The 16548-nt window shown below is 51.0% G+C and overlaps 1 pseudogene; it reads left to right on the forward strand.

Annotated features, from left to right (window-relative positions):
* The first annotated feature begins 12278 nt into the window (after positions 1-12278).
* On the forward strand, positions 12279-13256 carry LOC118704627 (annotated as a pseudogene).
* Positions 13257-16548: the final 3292 nt, after the last annotated feature.

The following is a 16548-nucleotide window of genomic DNA, read 5'->3' on the forward strand; positions in this document are numbered from 1 at the left end:
CCCGGGTTCGATTCCAGTCGGGCATATGCATTGGTTGCGGGCATATCCCGGGTGGGGGTTGTGCGGGAGGCAGCTGGTTGATGTTTCTCTCTCATCAACGTTTCTAGTTCTCTGTCTCTCTCCCTTCCTCTCTGTAGAAAAATCAATAAAATATATTTAAAAAAAAAAAAAAAAAAAAGCAAAAACGAATCGTGTTGACATAAAACAAGTGTGGGCGACCAAACAAGAAAAAACCACCACACAACCTAGACCACCCACCCTTCAACAGCTGTCACACTGTCTTTCTGATTAAAAAATTCTCTACAGACACAGATTCAGCAACCTGAGAGAACGCTGCCCAGGATCATTTTGGGCAGAGGAAAAAGCCACGCTGGGGACAGTAGGATTGTGAGTGTGTGTGTGTGACAGGTTAAATAACAAACAGAAATTGGAGCAACAGGCAAATTGTGAAGTAAAAGGTACCCTGGTGTGAAAACCTGTTGTAACCGTAGCAAAACTTGCCAGTGACAAACTGCTCAGTCAGGGACTCCGGAATGCACAAATGAATCACCACCACCAAGGCCCTCTGTTGGGTTGGGGCTTACGGTGGTTTTTAACGGTAGAAAAGGGTTTTTCCGCTTTGCTTTTAGTACGTTGTGGTGCTGCCACCTGCTGGTAAGAACTAGGCATTGTCCTGGCACGTACTGAACCTTCAAAGCTCTCAGGAGACTAGCCTCTTGGCCCCACCCTTGGGAGCTGCCTCAGACCATCTCTGGTGCATCCCCTGAGCCCCGTTTCTTTTCTTTTCTTTTTTCTTTTCTTTTCTTTTCTTTTCTTTTCTTTTCTTTTCTTTTCTTTTCTTTTCTTTTCTTTTAAAAAATATATATTTTATTGGTTTTTTACAGAGAGGAAGGGAGAGGGATAGAGAGTTAGAAACATCGATCAGCCGAAACCGGTTTGGCTCAATGGATAGAGCGTTGGCCTGGAGACTGAAGGGCCCCGGGTTCGATTCCCATCAAGGGCGTGTACCTTGGTTGCGGGCACATCCCCGGTGGGGGTTGTGCAGGAGGCAGCTAATCGATGACTCTCTCTCATCGATGTTTCTGGCTCTCTGTCTCTGTACAAAAATCAATAAAATATTTTTTAAAATAAAATTAAAAAATAAATCTTAAAAAAAGAAAAAGAAAAAGAAACATTGATCAGCTGCCTCCTGCACACTCCCCACTGGGGATGTGCCCACAACCAAGAGACATGCCCTTGACCAGAATCGAACCCTGGACCTCTCAGTCCACAGGCCGACGCTCTATCCATTGAGCCAAACCGGCTTCTGCTGAGCCCACATTTCTGAGTTTCCCTTGTAGGGGAAGAACCAGCTAGCCAGTGACAACCTAAACTTGGTCGTTTGAAATTCTACTCCCACCTGCTCAACTCATCTGGGAAGTTTTCGTCTCAGAATGTCTTTGGCTCAGGTTGTGAGCCGAGGCTGCATACACCTCCCAGGCTCGGAGGTGGCCTCCGACGTCGAGCCGTCCTTCCTCTCCCTTGGACTCCACCTTCATCACTGCCGCAGGCCCACACGCCATCCTTCCGTGGGGGCTGCCTGCTGACCATCACCCCGCCCCCCAAGTCATTGTCCACGTGGCAGCCAGAGTGGGCTTTTTCCGAAACACAGATTGAGCCGTAGCTGGCGTGGCTCAGTGGATGAGAGTTCGCCTGCGGACTGAAGGGTCCCCGGTTTGATTCCGGTCAAGGGCACATGCTGACTCAATTCCCAGTAGGGGGCGTGCGGGAGGCAGCCCGACGATGATTCTCTCTCATCATTGATGTTCTCTTTCCCTTTCCCTCTCCGAAATTAACTTAAAAATAAAATAGCAGAGCTGAAACCAGTTTGGCTCAGTGGATAGAGCGTTGGCCTGCAGACTGAAAGGTCCTAGGTTCGATTCCGGTCAAGGGCATATACCTTGGTTGCGGGCACATCCCCAGCAGGGGGTATGCAGGAGGCAGCTGATAGATGTTTCTCTCTCGCCGATGTTTCTAGCTCTCTATCCCTCTCCCTTCCTCTCTGTAAAAAAATCAATAAAATATATTTTAAAAATAAATAAATAAATAAATAATAAAATGCAAGCTCTCGTATCCCAGCGAAAGGCCCTGAAATATGCATTTATTTTTTTATTTTAAAAAATATATATTTTATTGATCCCAGTGCTCCCCCTGGGATCTGAAGCTTCCTGCCCATGGCCGTGGTCAGGGTCTGGGTGGGGTCGCCTCTAGCACCGCAGTGTCAATAAGAAGGAAAAGGAAAAGCCCAGATAAGCAAATGGACTCTGGCCCCCACGGCGCTCTGTAGCAATGCCAAGGTCAAGTTCAGAGGAGGCTGGCCCTGCTCTATTCCTTCAGCTTCAGTTTCCAAATCTCTCTTTCACGCGAGCACACTCTGTGCATTAAGGAGACACCATCAATTCCACTTTGGCTCTGAGCTAAAATGCAAGCGATCTGTCCAAAGGGTAGAAATTTCCCCACGGCTCCCAAGCCCACGAGAAAGGAGCATGAGCCATTTTAATAACAGGACGTGTCTCCAAGATTGGTTTTATGATACTTCAAAAGGAAAACATTTCTACCTATGAGACTCTCCCTTAACATTCCCTCTTTAAAAATTCATTTTGAGCCTTTGATGTCCTTTTGCTTTTGAATTTTTATTTATTTTTATTTTCTTGCAAATTAACTTTTACATAGACATGAATTCTCTGAATCTGTTCTCCCGTGAAAGATGAAAACACTAAGCTTCAGGCCAGCTGGCAGGTACGGAGCCCTAATTTGGGGCCAGGAGAAGTCTGAGAGCATGTTATCCCACTTGGTCCCCACAGTAACCATACATGCAGATACTATGACGAAGCCCGTTTTATGGAGGGGCGATTGTCTCCATAGGAGAGACAGTCAGCTCTGTCCGGTGTCACTCAGGAGGATGGACCAGTCCCACCAGCGTGGCTCCGTGGCTGACCTATGAACCCGGAGGTCGAGGTTCGATTCCCGGTCAGGGCACCTGCCCCGGGGTGGGGGGCTCGTCCCCAGTGTGGGGCGCACAGGAGGCGGCCGATCGGTGGTTCTCATCATTGATGTTTCTATCTCTCCCTCCCCCTCTCCCTTCCTCTCTTAAAAAAATCAATAAAAACTATTTTTAAAGAAAGAGGATGGACAAAATGAGGACAGAATCAACCTCTGACCCTGGACAGACACAGTCCCAGGAGCACTCGGGGTGAGAGGCGAGAGGAGAGGAGAGAAGGCGTCGGAGGAAAGGAGAGCCCGGGAAGTGAGGAGGGCAGGCAGCGGGCGCAGGCACTGAGTTCTGCGTTGACGCAGAGAGAGCAGAGCAGAGGGAAGAGGGCCGGGGAAGAGAGTTTATTTTTTTATTTTTTAAATATATTTTATTGATTTTTTACAGAGAGGGAGAGGGACAGTTAGAAACATCGATGAGAGAGAATCATCGATCAGCTGCCTCTTGCACGCCCCCTACTGGGGATGTGCCCGCAACCAAGGTACATGCCCCTGACCGGAATCGAACCTGGGACCTTTCAGTCCGCAGACCGACGCTCTACCACTGAGAAAAACCGGTTTCGGCGCAAAATGTTTCTTAATCAGAATATTTTAGGCAGTCACCTCCCATTTTCTTTCTTCATCTTCGCAATCCCACGTGGACCCATTTCCACAGTGTTGAACACAAATGAAGCCAACATCTCTTTTATTTTAAAAAAATATATTTTATTGATATTTTACAGAAGAGGAAGGGAGAGAGGGACAGAGTGTTAGAAACGTCGATGAGAGAGAAACATCGACCAGCTGCCTCCTGCACACCCCCACCGGGGATGAGCCCACAACCAAGGTGCATGCCCTTGACCGGAATCGAACCTGGGACCCCTCAGTCTGCAGGCTGATGCTCTATTCACTGAGCCAAACCGGTTTCTGCTCATTTTTGATTCTTAGAAGTATATTTCCAGTAGGACATGAGCTCAGAGGGAGGGTGGGGATAAAAGGGAGAGATCAACCAAAGGACTTATGTGCACACATAGGAGTCTAACCAGTGGTTGAGGACAATAGGGGGGTGGGAGCATGAGTCGGAGGGGTGGGGGATTGGAATGGGGGTGAGGAAAAATATGTGATACCTTAATCAATAATGAAATTTAAAAAAAAGAATCTAGAGGCTTCTGTTGAGACAAGGAGTCCATTTCTAGGGCAATTCCTATACGGGCTGGGAAATGGGGCAGTTCCAGGGGTTGCCAGTAGAGGTCACTCTAATGGGCCAGCTCTTCCCCCAGAGGTTGGAGAACTAACTGGAAAGGAATGCTTGGCTTTTGGCTCCAAAAAAAAAAATTTCAACCTGGCTGCCTGGACTCGCCTTGAGTGCCAGGAAATGCTGGCTGCTAGTCCCCAGCCGCAGAGCGTGGAGGAAATATCCAGTTGCATCCCATACCATGAAACCCCACTTCCCGGGAACTCGGACAGAAATGGGGCTGGACACCGCAGCCTTCCCCTAGCTCCCCCCAACCCCCGAATCGCTAACCTCGAGTTTCCATTCCTCACGGTTACCAAAGAGCAGAAGTAACCTTTTCCGATTTGCTTCATAAACCCCCAGCGTTGCGTTTTCCTTGCCTTCTTCCCTGAGTCACGCTTCCCACCTCTGCCAGGCTGTTCCTTAGGTTTTATGGCCCAAGAGCATGAGGTTGTGGACTTCGCTCTCTCTCTTCTTTTCTCAGACATATTCCAGGTTTCGGTAGCTCAGTGATGAGGTATCTGGGGTCCCCCCGGCAGAGATCCTGGGTGTCTGAACATTCTGTCTCGGGAGCCTGAGTGAAACACAGCAGGCGGTGGTGTGTTGGAGTCCGGGCCTGGCCCTCGGCTCTTAAAAATGTCCGCTGTCGTTATTATCACTGTCATTACGGCGTCTGGGTCATGACGCTAAGAAAGTGGACAGCCACCCCGAAACCGGTTTGGCTCAGTGGATAGAGCGTCGGCCTGCAGACTGAAGGGTCCCAGGTTCGGTTCCGGTCAAGGGCATGTGCCTTGGTTGCGGGCACGTCCCCGGTGGGGGATGTGCAGGAGGCAGCTGATCAATGTTTTTCTCTCTCATGGATGTTTCTAAGTCTCTGTTCCTCTCCCTTTCTCTCTGTGAAAAAACAATCAAATATATTTAAAAAGAAAAAAAGCAAGTGGTCAGCCAGGACCCAGAGGAACGTGGCTGGGTGCAGGGATGCGATGCGGCCCCAGGCCCCTCCCGAGGTGGCCGGACAACCCACACCAGGCTGCTCCTGGGAGCCACCCTCCCTGAGTGGTTGGGCCACAGGAGGAGGAGAGGCAGCGTGGCATCGTGAAGCCTGTAATTTGGGGCTAATAGATGCCAGTTACGGGCTTCGTTTTCTATGACCATGGAGCCGAGAATGTCCATTGGCCGCCAGAATAGTAGCAACTGTATTGCTTCTTCTTCTTTAAAAAAAACAAACATACAGCCAAAACCGGTTTGGCTCAGTGAATAGAGCATCAGCCTGCGAACTGAAAGGTCCCAGGTTCAATTCCGGTCAAGGGCATGTATGTTGGTTGCTTGCACATCCCCGTTGGGAGTGTGCAAGAGGCGGCTGGTCGATGTTTCTCTCTCATCAATGTTTCTAGCACTCTATCCCTCTCCCTTCCTCTCTGTAAAAAATCAATAAAATGTATATATTTTTTATATTTTATTTATTTTTTACAGAGAGAAAGGGAGAAGGATAGAAAGCTGGAAACATCGGTGAGAAACATTGACCAGCCGCCTCCTGCACAACCCCCACCGGGGATGTGCCCACAACCAACGTACATGCCCTTGACTGGAATCGAACCCGGGACCTTTCAGTCCACAGGCTGACGCTCTATCCGCTGAACCAAACCGGTTTCAGCTCACCCCGATTTTCCTGCATTGCGGGCGACCAGACGGACCCCAGCTGATCGAGCTCGGGTTTGCTTCCAGTGGAAACTTCTGGACGCAGGGCTGAGCCCTGGAATGTGTCTCCAAGGCCGGGGTGATTAACGCTCCTCTGTCGGACAGAAGCTGGAGGCCAGAGGGCTGTCTTCGCTCTATATATACACACAGTCACCCTCCTAACGGGACTGCAACCAAGCCCCCTGCTTATCCCGTAAGCAGGTGTGTGCTAGGCCTGGAGCGGGTTTAAATTTACCAAGTGGGGCCCGGATAAATATAAGACCTGTGCCTTTTACGGAACAGACACTGGGCTCCGGCGGGCAGGCGGCCGGGGGCAGAATGCGGGAAGGAACCCTGGCCTGTCTCACATGGCCCCAGCCCTGTCTCTCCAGCCTGTCCCTGGGACCCCGCGGCAGCTGAGGGCCAAGCTATGCGGCCTCAGGCCCGGGGAATGCGGGCAATGTGGGCTTGGCCAGCGGGAATGTCGGGAATGAGTCCACAGTCCGGAGTTCAGATCGCACGGTGTGGCTGCGCCCTGCCCCGCCATCCTCCCCCAAAGACCAGGGCGCTGTGCTCGGGGCTCTGAGTCCCGCCTCGGAATCAGATTGCCTTTCGGAGCCCAGCGTCTTATTATAGCCGGAGAGACGGCGCCCAGACTGGCTCGGACTGCGGGACACTCCGAGCTATTAAACTCTCCCCCCCCTAAACTTGGGGTCCGACAAGACCACACGTGCAGTTGTCTTTATTATCAAGTTGCTGTGACTACTGTGTAGCAAGCCACCTCATCGCTATGTCCTTCAAGACGAATTTCCCCACAGGCCCGGCCAGTGTGGCTCAGTGGTTGAGCGTTGACCCATGACCCAGGAGGTCACGATTCGATTCCCGGTCAGGGCACATGCCCGGGTTGCGTGTTCGATCCCCAGGGTGGGGTGTGCAGGAGGCCGCCGATCCATGATTCTCTTTCATTATTGATGTTTCTCTCTCTCTATTTCCCTCTTATTTAACTTCCTTCCTCACTGAAATAAACAAAATGTATTTTAAAAAACACACAAAACTAGCTGAAACCGGTTTGGCTCAGTGGATAGAGAATTGGCCTGAGGACTGAAAGGTCCCAGGTTCGATTCCGGTCAAGGGCATATACCTTGGTTACGGGCTCATCCCCGGTGGGGGTGTGCAGGAGGCAGCTGGATGATGTTTCTCTCTCATCGATGTTTCTAGCTCTCTATCCCTCTCCCTTCCTCTTGGTAAAAAAATCAATAAAATATATTTTAAAAATAAATAAAAAAACACACAAAACAAACCTCCCTCATAAGTAGTCCTCGGAGGGTGCTCAGGAAACTCATCTATTAGTTGCCTCCACAAAAGGGAATGAGGAGGTAGCGACTGGGGTGGAGGGAAACCTGATTTTCACTGTACACTTCTTCGTACCTTTCAAATTGTTTATGCATCCCTGACTGGCTTGGCTCAGTGGATAGAGCATCGGCCTGCGGACTCAAGGGTCCCAGGTTCAATTCCTGTCCAGAGCATGGGCCTTGGTTGTGAGCACATCCCCAGTGGGAGGTGTGCAGGAGGCAGCTGGACGATGTGTCTCTCTCAAATTGATGTTTCTAGCTCTCTATCCCTCTCCCTTCCTCTCTGTAAAAAAATCAATAAAATATATTAAAAAAATAAATTGTTTATGCACGAATATTACCTATTCCAAGATAAATCTAATTATTTTTCAAGCATGAGGTTTATAAGACTCTGTGTGGAATTTAACTTAGATCCTTTTCTTCCAAATCCTCCTCCCTCCCCCCTTTTTCATTCGGTTCTCTGTTGCCTTAATGATCAGAATGACCGCGTGTCCCTTTTACTGACCACTTCCTGTGTGTGTACCAGCCACGGGGCTCGGCATCTTCTGCTCAGTATCTCAGCCAACAAGCCAATGAGAAGGCCCTTCTGCTACCCAGACAGGGAAACTGAGGCTCAGGGAGAGGTCCCATGCCCAGTGAGCGTCAGATCTGGAATTCCAACGCGGGTTTATCTGACCGGGCCCCTCTCTAACCCTCACAGGTTCCTGCCTCAGCAGCTGCAAGAACATTGGAGTGTTAACTGCTTATTAGGAACTTCCTCACCAATTTCCTTGTCAGCCAAACGCTTAAACCCTGAAAAGGCACAGACGGGATGAAACAAAATCAATGCACGTGCTTTGCCCTGATAGCAACACTGGGTTTTCAGCCTCTTCAAGGGGGGTGGGGGTGGGGTGGGGGTAAGATGCACAGATTACTCTGCGGAATGACTGACTAGCCCACTCATCCAAGTGTGAGACCTCTGGTTGCCCCCAACCTAATCCCCCCAACCCCCTCTCTAGCAAGGACCCTCTCCGTGGGACGCGTCTTAAGCAGCATTCACCTGGGAAAGGGTTTGAGATACCACCGGCAAGTACACCAGCCTTATTTCTGGCTTAAGGGGGGAGCTCTGAGCAGAGCTGTGCGGCCCCCCGGGGGCCAGGCCCTGCGTTGCTGGTGGTTCCTGTGACCTCTAGGAGAAAGGGGGCTGCAGGGAAACATAACTGAGCAGCAGCAACTCGAGACAAGGCTGCCAGGCAGGTGGACTAACAGCTGATGACACACTGCGTGCTCTCACCAGCCCTCGTCGCCCAAAGATAGAAAAGGGGGTTCATCAACAGCCATCAATAATTCCAACTTTTGGGGGTGAAATTCAAGGCAGGGATCTGGTAGTAGTTGTCCTTACATAAAATTGCCTTAAAAAAAAAAAAATATATATATATATATATATATATGTGTGTGTGTGTGTGTGTGTATATATATATATTATTGATTTCAGAGAAGCAGGGAGATAGAGATAGTGATAGAAATGTCAATCATTGATTGGCTGCCTCCTGCATGCCCCACACTGAGGATTAAGCCCAAATCCCGGACATGTGCCCTGACCGGGAATCGAACCATGACCTCGTGGTTCATAGGTTGGTGCTGTACCACTGAGCCATCCCAGCTGGGCTTTTTTTTAATTTTTTTTAATTTAATATAAAAATTGCCTTCCTTCATGTAGCTTATTCACACAGTTAGGAGGATTTAGAATATAGTTCATATATTTGGCAGTCCAAGCATCTTCACACACATTATCTCCTCTGATGAAGTATCTTCACAGACCCAATCTCGTTGATCAACCAAGGGTCCTCGTCTTCCTGGCTTCCAATGCCCTCTCTGTCCCACTCCCTCCCAACCCCTGCAACAAGCGGCCACGTCTGGCGGGCTGCTTGGAATGGCAGGTTCCAGGAAGCAGCGGCCTGCAGGTTCTGTCCAAGGTCAAGTGTTTTTGGACATGTACTCCGTCTTATTTTATTTATTTTTATTTTATTTAATATCAGAGAGGAAGGGAGAGGGAGAGAGAAACATCAATGATGAGAGAGAATCATTGATCGCTGCCTCCTGCATGCCCCACACTGGAAATCGGGCCCACAGCTCAGGCTTGTGCCCTTGACTGGAATCGAACCCGGGACCCTTCAGTTCACAACACTCTATCCACTGAGCCACACCAGCTAGGAAGACATGTACTCTGTTTTAAACCTCGAGGGTCATGCTCGGTGCTGGCACTAGAACAAAACTGAAGCCTGATTTCTCCCACCTTCCGTCCCAACGTTTGCAAGTGAAGCAGCCAGAGTGAGCCACGTGGCTGAGAAGCGGGGGCGGTGGGGCGGGGGAGGCCAGGACGGGGAGAGCCGGAGCCGAGAAAGCTCACCCATCTCTGCAGGACTAACGGTTTTTTCCGTTTCTCAATCTGCGGCCTACAGAACGACAGCTTTGGTCAAGTTGCAACTCTGGAATAGCCTGGAATAGCCTGGCATAGCCTGGCATGGCCTGGCCAGGGGTAAAAACTAGAGCTACACACTGTACCCTCCAGGTAAGCGCGGCCTTTCCCGTCTAGTCTAGAAGCTGGAAGGGCAGTCCCAGCTGGCTGGGGTCCCGGGGATGGGGGGCGGGGTGGAGGGGGTGCGGGGTGTGTGTGCACGGCAGGCATCTGCTCCCTACAGCATGCACCCTCCTCTCAGCCTGCAGGGCAGAGGCTGTGACAATGAGTGACAAGCTTAGGGCTTATTTTCAGCTTCGACCCACAGCCCTTCATGGTGCGGCCTGAGCCAGCCCCTGAGCCTGGCCATCCCACGTGCTTGTCTTCTGGAATACCGATCCGATGGTGCGGACTCTGCCCGTCTCCCAGGGAGGCCGGGGGGCAGGGGGGAGGTCACGGGGAAAAAGCTTGGGGAGAACCCAGAGGGAAGCAATTCCAGGGTTTATTGCCGGGACAGCAAACAGATCTGAACTTCAGTCCGGTGAGGACCTTCAAGGCATGCTAAAGTTCACCTGGTTCCCACCAGCCGGCTCCTACCCCCGTGATAAACCCAAACAGAACCACGGCAACGACCCTGAGCGCTGGCCTTTGCCCCGGGGAGCCGCCTGGCCCCCGGCTGTCTCCTCTCTCCACCGCCAGCGCTGTCTGGGGCGGCACCTGTCTGCCAGCCGACCTGGGGCACAGCCGTCACCCTGCCCACAGGGACAATCCCAAAGCGCCCTCCAGCCCTCCGCTCTGAGGCTGCTGGGCCTGTGGATTCCACAGCAGCGGGGACAGCTGCCTGGGCGGGGACTGGCACAGGAGTGGATGCGGCCTCTGGCCTAAGGTGCTGTGAGAACGGCTAAAGGTTGTGAGACTTCCTGGCACCTGGTCCCTAACGTCGGCAATTTTTTTTATTAACCCTTTGCACTCCGAACCACTCTGGACATTGGCTACCAGCTACTTGACCCTACTTTGCGGCGGACACGTGCGTTGAATTAACTCAATTCCCCGTAATCACTAATAAACTGCACTGTCCCCCCTGAGAGGGGACATCCGAGTGATATGCTAGAATTCCGATGTCCCCTGAGAGGGGACAGCGGAGTGCAAAGGGTTAAGAATATTCCATTCCGCCAAAACCGGTGTGGCTCAGTGGACAGAGCCTCGGCCTGCGGACTGAAGGGTCCCAGGTTCAGTCACCGGCATGTACCTCGGTTGTGGGCACATCCCCAGTAGGGGGTATGCAAGAGGCAGCTGATGGATGTTTCTCTCTCATAGATGTTTCTGACTCTCTCTCTCTTTCTCTTCCTCTCTGTAAAAAAATCAATAAAAAGCATATTTTAAAAAAAGACCAATGAATACATAGATAAGTGGAACAACAAATCCACCCCTCTCTCTCAAATCAGTTAATAAAGAAAGCAAGCATGAATCCAGAGGAGGGTGGATGCTCTGGGGGAGGGGGGCACTTCACGAGACCTTGGAAACTTTCCTCCATTCACTCATTTGTCAGAGCCTCTGAGTGTGTGCCAGGCTCTGCTCTCAGTGCTGGGAAGGCAGCAGTGACCAAAATAGACGTGATTTCCTGTTCAAATGCAGCTTCTGTCCGAACGGAGGAGACAGCGAACAAATAAACAAGAGAACGTAGCAGACAGAGATCAGGACGCTGAAAAAAGAAGGAGCTGGGATGGTGATGGCAGGGGGCATTCTAGTCAGAGGAGACCTCTGAGAGAGGGGGACCTTCTGATTATGAAAACCTTGGGGGAGGGGCATTCTGGCTGAGGGCACAGCGAGTGCAAAGGTCCTGGGGCAGGGACAGCCGAAGCGGATTGGAGAAAAGGAAAGGAGGCCAGCATGGCTGGAACATGATGAGCAGCAAGGGGCGCAGGGGTAGGGTACAGAGTTCGAAATATGAGTCGGGATCAGATTATGTAGGGTCTTGTAGGCAACATGTGACAGCCAGCACCTAGATGGTTCGCAATGATCCCCGCCTCTAGGCAGTAAGTTCCTGAGTGCCCCCCCACCCCCACTGAATAGGGCTGCCTTGTGTAACCAATAAGATATTATAGAAATTGCTGAAACCGGTATGTCTCAATGGTTAGAGCATTGGCCTGCGGACTGAAAGGTCCCAGGTTTGATTCCGGTCAAGGGCATGTATCTTGGTTGTGGGCACATCCCCAGTGGGAAATGTGCAGAAGGCAGCTGATCGATGTTTCTCTCTCATCGATTTTTCTAGCTCTCTATCTCTCTCCCTTCCTCTCTATAAAAAAATCAAGAAAAAATATATTTAAAAAAAAAGATATTATAGAAATAACTAGTAGCCCAGTGCATGAAATTTGTGCATGGGGGTGGAGGGTGTCCCGGCCAGGGCACATGTCCAGGTTTTGAGCTGGATTTGCAGTGTGGGGCGTGCAGGAGGCAGCTGATCAGTGATTCTCTCTCATCACTGATGTTTCTCTCTCTCTTCCTCTCCCCCTCCTCTCTAAAATCAATAAAAATATGTTTTTTAAAAAGACGTATTTTTAATGCTGCGGGCGCGGGCAGCCGGGGGATGCGCTGCGGGCGGACGGCCCGGCTCGGCAGAATTTCCACACTCATTTGTCAACAGTGGAAAATGTGAAGAGATGCGAGCAGGAAAAAGAGACTGAAGCAGGCCTGACGAATGATGCGCCAGGCATGACGGAGGTCGAGTCCTCCTACTCGGACTTCATCTCCTGTGACCGGACAGGCCGTTGGAACGCGGTCCCTGACATCCAGGGAGGCTCGGAGGCCGGGAGTGTGAGGAAGCTGGCTGGAGGCACGGGCGAGCTGGCGCTGAAGGGGCGATCAGACAGGCGGGGGCAGGTGCCCCAGACAAGGAGGCTAGCAACCAGCCTGCGAGCAGTGACGGGACCACCTCATCTTGAGTCTGACCCTGCCCAAGGAGAGTGGGAGAGAGACCTGCTTCCCCACCTGGACAGGGCATCCTGCTTTTCCTCCGAGCCCCGTGTTCCAGACAAGCAAGGTCAGACCGAGGCACCCCGGAGGCCCTCACCCCGGAAAGGCCCTCTGCCCACACCACAGGCTCCATGCTGCCACCTCCTCACCGTGCCCAGGTACACTTCTAAGACACTGTAACCACAGGATGTTATTTATTCACTGGGCACTGAGCCTCGGGGGCTGGGGCCTGCTCACCGGCGGGGAGCAGCCCACCTACAGCAGCTCCTCTCCTGGGCAGCCTGGGCAGGGACCGTGTCCCAGTTCTGCCCCCTCGTCTCGGTCAAGACCTTCTGATACAATCCCTTTTTTAAAAAAAGAAACTTTAAAAAATTGTAAACCCTTTTCAGCAGAGAGGGAAGGAGCTGACAATTCACTTTTTTGTGAAAGCCATTTTAATCTAATAACTCCGCGCGTCTACACAGCTCTGAGGTTCCCTCCTGGAGCTTTACAGATCCAGTTTTAGGGAAGGGATTTTTGTGCTCAAAACTACCTGATCAACTCTGTCCTTCCTTTCTACCAAGATAAATAACACCTGGGCCGGGACCCGTTTGGCTCAGTGGATGGAGCGTCGGCCTGCAGACTGAAAGGTCCTGGGTTCGATTCCGGGCAAGGGCATGTACCTTGGTTGCGGCCACATCCCCGGTGGGGGGTGTGCAAGAGGCAGCTGATCGATGATTCTTTCTCGTCGATGTTTCTAACTCTCTATCTCTCTCTTCCTCTCTGTGAAAAATCAATAAAATATATTAAAAAAAAAAACAACACCTGGGATCCAGGAAATAAATGCTGGTGATTTGTGTGTGTGTGTGTGGGGGGAACGTACACGGTAATAAAAATAATGTATAAGTGTACGAGTGTATGCAAACCGCAGCCTTCTGAAACGCCATCATTTTATCTAGCTGAACAGGTGCAAAACGCCACCTGTGTTCGTTTTAACTTCACGTTCCTTTCTTACTGGTGAGACAGGAATTTTCCCCCTGGAAAGCGATTCCGGACACGGGAGATCCTTCTTGTGCGAATGGTCACCCGCTCTGATCATGTGGTCCATCGTTCCCAAGAGCCTGTGAGTGGCTGAGACAGCCATGGATACCATACTGATCCGCCATCCGAAGAATGTGGGTCCTGCCACTGAGATTCCTGGCTCTGCCTGGAATGGCGATGCTCCTCTCGGCCAGGTGGGAAGAATTTAACCCCAGGGGGACCTTACGCAACCACCAGCTCACCCTGCGCCTTTACACTGATGATGATGATGGTGAGGCTGAGAGGCGGCTGAGGCCCAGGGTGCTGGGTGGGAGGGGGACGCTTGTTGCTGCTTGGATGCAGGCGGGCGAGTCGCTCCTTGTTAAAAAATGCAGAGCAGCTGCGGAGGTGGGCACGTGTCTGACTCACCCCCTATCTCCATCTAAAGGGCGGCCTCCGAAACACGCAGTGCACGTCTGCTCTGCTCGGTCCTTTGCTCTGCATGGGTCTTTCGAGGCACCTGGAGCTGAACAGAGGCGCTTTGTTTGTATCCCTGACACCCTGAGATCCCGGCTGTGGAAACCGAGGAGCCATGCGTTCCTCCCTCTTTGTCCCTGAACTTTAGTCCAATCAATGGCTAACGTGGCCTCATCTACCTGCTCAATCTCTCTCCTACATGCCTGTGTCTTGCCAGCCAGGCTGCTACGCCCTCCACGCAGGGGCTATGCTGCTCAGACTCTGGTCAGGTCTCTCCTCGGGGCTTTTCAAAACTGTTCTTACTGCCAAAACCGGTTTGGCTCAGTGGATAAAGTGTCAGCCTGTGGACTGAAAGGTCCCGGGTTCGATTCCGGTCAAGGGCATGTACCTGGGTTGCAGGCACATCCCCAGTAGGGGCTGTGCAAGAGGCAGCTGATCAATGATTCTCTCTCATTGATGTTTCTACCTCTCTATCCCTCTCTCTTCCTCTCTGTAAAAAAAAAAAATCAATAAAATATATTAAAAAAACAAACAAAACTGTTCTTGCTTCTCTGCAATCCATTCTCCACCCAGCAGCCAAACCGAGGATTTTGACAAATGCCAGTCAGATCGGGTCCCTCTGAAGCTTAAAACCCTCCCATAGTTTTTGGATACCCTCAAAAGTGTGTGTTGTTGTTGTTGTTTTTTTAATATATTTTTTATTGATTTTTTACAGAGAGGAAGGGAGAGAGATAGAGAGCTAGAAACGTCGATGAGAGATAAACATCAACCAGCTGCCTCTTGCACATCCCCCACCGGGGATGTGCCCGCAACCAATGTACATGCCCTTCACCGGAATCGAACCCGGGACCTTTCAGTCCACAGACCGACGCTCTACCACTGAGCCAAACCGGTTTTGGCAAAAGTGTGTTTTTTTTGTTTTGTTTTTTTACAAAAATATTTTCATTGATTTTAGAGAGGGAGAGGGAGAGAGAGAGAGAAACATCAATGAGAGAAAATCATTGGTCGGCTCCTCCTGCACACCTCACTCTGGGGATCGAGCCTGCAACCCTGGCATGCGCCCCGATGGGAGTCGAATCCGTGACCTCCTGGTCCTTAGACTGCCCTCAACCACGGAGCCACACCAGCCGGGCAAGCTCTGAACTCTTCGTCTGTTGCATAAGACGCCGCACGAGCTGCCCCTGAGCGCTCCGGCCTTGCTTCCCACACCGCACGCTTCCCCTCTCCTGTTGCAGTTGCGTAGTTATCCCCGTTAGTCCTCAGTCTCCTTCCCAGGCCTTTGCACTCACCGCCTCCTCCATCTGCAAGGTCTGTCCTCCTTTCCTTTTTTTTTTTTTTTAAATATATTTTATTGATTGTTTTTTTGTTGTTTTTTTAAAATATATTTTATTGATTTTTGCCGAAACCGGTTTGGCTCAGTGGTAGAGCGTCGGTCTGCGGACTGAAAGGTCCCATGTTCGATTCCGGTCAAGGGCATGTACCTTGGCTGCAGGCACATCCCCAGTGGGGAGTGTGCAAGAGGCAGCTGGTCGATGCTTCTCTCTCATCGACGTTTCTAACTCTCTATCCCTCTCTCTTCCTCTCTGTAAAAAATCAATAAAATATATTTAAATATATATATATATATATATTATTGATTTTGTATAGAGAGGGAGAGAGATAGAGAGTTAGAAACATCGATGAGAGAGAGTCATCAATCAGCTGCCTCTTGCACACCCCCTACTGGGGATATGCTCGCAACCAAGGTACATGCCCCTGACCGGAATCGAACCCGGGACCTTTCAGTCCCCAAGCTGACGCTCTATCCATTGAGCCAAACCGGTTTCGGCTATTTTATTGATTGTTTTTACAGAGAGGAAGGGAGAGGGATAGAGAGTTAGAAACGTCGATGAGAGAGAATCATCTATCAGCTGCCTCCTCACACCCCCCACTGGGGATGTGCCTGCAACCAAGGTACATGCCCTTGACCCGAATGGAACCTGGGACCCTTGAATCCGAAGGCTGACGCTCTATCCACTGAACCAAACCGGTTAGGGCTGTCCTCCTTCCCTTTGCTTGGCTGACTTGCAGTCATCCTTCGGATTTCCGCTGAAGCATCACTTCCTTAGGAAAGCCTTTCTGAGCCACCCAAGAGGCAGTCACCCGGATGCAATGAGAGATGCTGGTTTTCGGCACTTCACACACCGGAGACGTGTTTACTTATTGGTTTAAGATGTGTCTCCTCCACGAGAATACTGACTGGAGGGCAGGGATCCTCTCGGTTTTGTTCACCATCATAGGCCTAGCATCCAGCCCACCGGGAAATGTGGGCTGAACCGTGGGGAGGTAAGCCAACAAGGATGTATGGTGCCATCGGTCAGTTTGGAAGGGGTTCATTCCAGGCTGGTTTA

This window comes from Pipistrellus kuhlii, unplaced genomic scaffold (genome assembly GCF_014108245.1).
Source record: "Pipistrellus kuhlii isolate mPipKuh1 unplaced genomic scaffold, mPipKuh1.p scaffold_m20_p_44, whole genome shotgun sequence".
Lineage (NCBI taxonomy): Eukaryota > Metazoa > Chordata > Mammalia > Chiroptera > Vespertilionidae > Pipistrellus > Pipistrellus kuhlii.